Source organism: Humulus lupulus, chromosome 2 (genome assembly GCF_963169125.1).
Source record: "Humulus lupulus chromosome 2, drHumLupu1.1, whole genome shotgun sequence".
Classification (NCBI taxonomy): domain Eukaryota; kingdom Viridiplantae; phylum Streptophyta; class Magnoliopsida; order Rosales; family Cannabaceae; genus Humulus; species Humulus lupulus.
Window position 1 is genome coordinate 292,725,309 of NC_084794.1, and position 4,563 is coordinate 292,729,871.

Sequence of the window (4,563 nt, forward strand, 5' to 3'; positions counted from 1 at the left end):
CCGGAGCTATCTTTCGAGATCATGAACACTTCGAGGTCACCATACTCGAGGTTGTCTATGTCCTGCAGGCTCGAAATACAATCCTGGAGCATGTTTCCAACCTTATGAGTCTACTTACTTGCGAATTCCAACTTTCGATGTCATATTTTGCATAGCTCGAAATCTGAGTGTAACAAAACGCGTTTATTATTTTTTGTTTTTAAAAACAAAAAACAAAAATAGTTACCAAACATATTTTTATTTTTTAAAAATAAAGAAACAAAAATAAAATTATATTTTTATTTTTGTGTTTAAAAAATTCAAAAACAAAAATTTTACCAAACGGTTCCTTAATGTGTTTTATGTTTTGAATAAATTGTACTCGGTTATATATTGTAACATAAATCAATATATATTCACTTAACTAATTTTATATATTTTTCTAATAGCATGGGTTAGAAGTGAAAAAAACAAATGATCTTAATATTTAAATAAAAACTAAAAAATTAAACTAATAAGAAAAGTCAAATTTAAGAGTAAGAATGAAACAATTTTATCAATTTAAGTAATAATTGATAATAGATAAACGTTTTTAAGTAAATTCATATTAAAGAACTACTTAGGAGGTAAAATGAAGACTATTTTACCATTTAGGGGGCAAAAACATTCTACTAACAAAAGTGATGGGGTAAATTGACTAATTGTTCTTGAATTTAAATTAATTCAAAACCAATCTAACAACCCATATAAGATATCTCATTGATTCCAAATCAGTTATCTAAATTTAAATATTAAATTAATTTCTCAAACTAATTTAAAATAAGATGACATATTTAATTCAAAATTAGTTATTTTATTTATTTAATTAATAATTACGAAAATTACAATTAATTAAATAATAAATATATTTTCCATAATTGTCTCGTAATTTCGCATAAAAAAATTAGTCACGCGTGCAATAATTTGTTTCAATCTAGTTTTCGGTATTGTAAATTATTAGTAATTTCCTGAAAATTTGCAGGATGCTCTAAATAACTACAATAAATACAGTCATAAAAAAAATTGCGTTGAAAACTCTTCAAGAACCAGAAACACAAGAGGTATGCACTCGAAAAATATCATAAAATTAGATATTAACTATTGTTTTTTTTTTGTAGGAAAGATATTGAGACTTAGTTGGTTGAGCTTTTAAAAGTTGTTTTTTGGGCTTCTGAAGCTCAAAAATCACTTTTGTTGTTGGCTGTGTAACTACTGAATTTTAACTTTTACTTTTAAATTTTTTTTTTTAACAGAAGCCAAATTTTATAGTTTTCTTAGAAAGAACTTCCTGAAAAGTTAAAAACAAAATAGAAGCTCAAACAAAGTTGAGTATTGTTCAAAGAAAAAAAATAAGTTATTGAGTAGTCATGTCGTTTTCTTTGTGCCTTTGTGGGACAAAGTTGAATAAAGATTTAATAATTGAAGAGAAAGTGGTCTTGGATTGGACTCATTGCTAAATAATTTCACGTACATTCAGACGGCACATGCTCATCTCTTTTATATATATTGGACTAGTAATAGTATCATTCAATTATTGTATTTTGATAAGAATGACGCCACTCTAATGACGTAATTGTAAAGTAAATGCTTATGAAATTTTATTAAATACTTGCTAAAGAAATTAAGATGGAAAGAAAAAGTAAGGTGAAAGATATGGAAAGGAAATATTTATTCTAAACTTTTATTTTCCTTTCTCTTTTTTCTTTTACCAAACACTGAGAAAAAAAAAATGGGTGGAAAGAAAATTTAGAAGAAAAAAATAGATAAAATACAAAATTTGAAGTTGTTGGGTATGGATGAAAAAAAGGAGAAAAAATTATAAATGAGTCCTGCTAAAACAATTTAGAGGAAATTACATTTGATATGAGTTTTTTTCAATAAAATTTGCAAAATTATGACTTTTTTGTAAAAAGAATTATTTTATGGTTTTTCTTAAAATGTTTCACTTTTATAGGTTTAGTTTTCTATATTTTTGTATGAAAGTTAGCTTATGTCATAGTTTTACTCTTAATCAAGTTTCTAATATTTAGTTAGTTAGCAATTATGTTTCTCATAGTTTGGTTTTCTCTTTAATAAATTTTCTCATACAAATTAGAAAAATTATAATCCTCATATTTTTGCACAGTAATGACATAAAAACTATATTTATGAAAAATCCCCAACAATTTCTATGTATAGAAAATTTTGTAAGAGTAATAATATAAAATTATATTAAAATAACATTCGTATAATCCAACAAAAAATTAGTAAAATAGGTTAAAAAAAAATTTAAATATACAATTTTCTTACATGTCGTTTTTCAATCCATCTACCAAACAACTTACATAGATAAACTAGTTTTCTTTCTTTTCCTTAATATTTCATTTCTCAAATTTTTCTATCCCTCCTACTTTTTTTGTTCTTTGTCAAATGTAGTGTTAGAATATGATTGGTTGAAGGTGTTTATTTGCAATTTATGGCATGTTTTACTAAACTTTAATCGGAATCAAGCAATAGGGAAATAAATGAAAATAAAATATAGAAAAATCATAATTATTATTTCAATTATGTTGTTTATCATAACTATTTAGAAATGGAATCAAAATAATTTATCTTGTTTACATCATCATCAAGGAACGTAATTGAAATGCTAAAATTAACTAATAAATTATCTTTTTTATTCGAAAAAAATATAAAATAATTATTTTGTGAGATATATTTTCAAAGGACAAACTTGTCTTTCAATTTTTATATTTAAAAAATAAAATAAAAAGGAATAGAAATCATTATATCTTCAATGACATTCCTTAGATGATTGGGGGAGATGTATTCTCGTTCTTTTCCCATATCCTACTAAGTTCTGTCATTCTTAATTTAAATAAACATGTGAATTGAGAATTATTATTATCACACAAATAAATCTCATTCATCTTAAATTAATAAACATGTCTTAAAGTATTAAATGTTATTCCAATCGAATAACTTTTCCATCTTTTGAAAATACCTTACTCAATTACATATATTTTTATAATTATTTTGCATACATATATTTATACACCCATTTAAATATAATTAGATATAAGTAATGTGCAATATAGGTTTGCTTTGTTTTATTTATATAATTTATTAATTATTTTTATTAAATTTGTATTATTATTATATATATTTCAAATAAATAAATAATATTATATATAAAAGAATAACATAAACGTATTAAAATAAAAATTAAACTAAAATATTGTTTATGGTTTTTTAAAATATATATAATATGATAATCTATTTTAATATAAATGATAATTTTTTTAATAAAAATAAAAATTATGTATTATATATTATTGTTATAATGATATTTTATAATATTTAAATTTATATTAATACAAATATTAAATATCTAGTATTGTATTAAATATTATTATAATAATAATATTTTATAATATTTGAATTCACAATAATAGCTAGTAAAAAATTAGGATTATATATTATTATCATAATAATATTTTACTAATGTTAATATAATTATTAAATATCTAATATTAGTCTTGTATTATATATTATTAATATAATGTTATTTTATAACATTTGAATTTGAATATGAATTTATATTAATATAATTATTAAATATGTAGTATTATACTAAATATTATTATAATAATGATATTTATAATATTTGTATTTATCTTAATATAATTAATAAATATCTATTGTTAATTATTTTTAAATGTATATTCCGTTAGATATTTAGAATATTCTATTAAAGTTAACAAAAACGTTAAAATCAAGAATTTCCGTTATCTACAAATTTTTTTATATAAAAAGATTTATTGCTAAAATTTTGAAAATATTTTCTAAATACATTAAACTATTGAATTATTATATTAATTTGTGTAATACGAACAAATTTAAAATTTAAATATTTTTTTAAATATTCAGGAATATATATCATAATATAAAGTTTAAGATATACAAATATTAGTATTTTTTAAAAATATAAGTATACGTTATATAATATACACCAAAAATGTTGGTTACATTTTCCACAAAAAAATGTCATTCTTCTATTTTGTTTGGTAAACGAGCAAAAAGAAAATTTTGTTTATGAAAATTACTATTTTATTTATATAATTTTTATAATTATTAGTAAGGATAATTTGGTAATTTACTAAATTATTTTTTCTCTACTTTCTTCTCACTTTCGGAAAGATAGATTTTAGTGGGTCCCACCACTATTTTTTTTCTCTTCACTTTTCTTTCTTAAACTTCTTTTCCTCACACTTTTCCGTCGTACCAAACAAAGGGTTAGAGTTTGTTAAAAAAAAAACATAGAGTTAGACTTAGAGTATTAGAATGTCTCCATTATTTTAGTGGTACGATAGAATGAGAAAAAAATATCTATTCTTATTTTTTTTACAATTTTCATTCTTATTCCTATATTTTCAATCCCTCCAATCAAACACCACGAAAGCAAAAGTTTATTTTATTCATTTTGTGGGCCAAGCTGTTACAAAAAGTATTAAGTAGAAAATTTCGGAACTTGGCTCTCTTTGATTTTCATTGGAAATATATTTT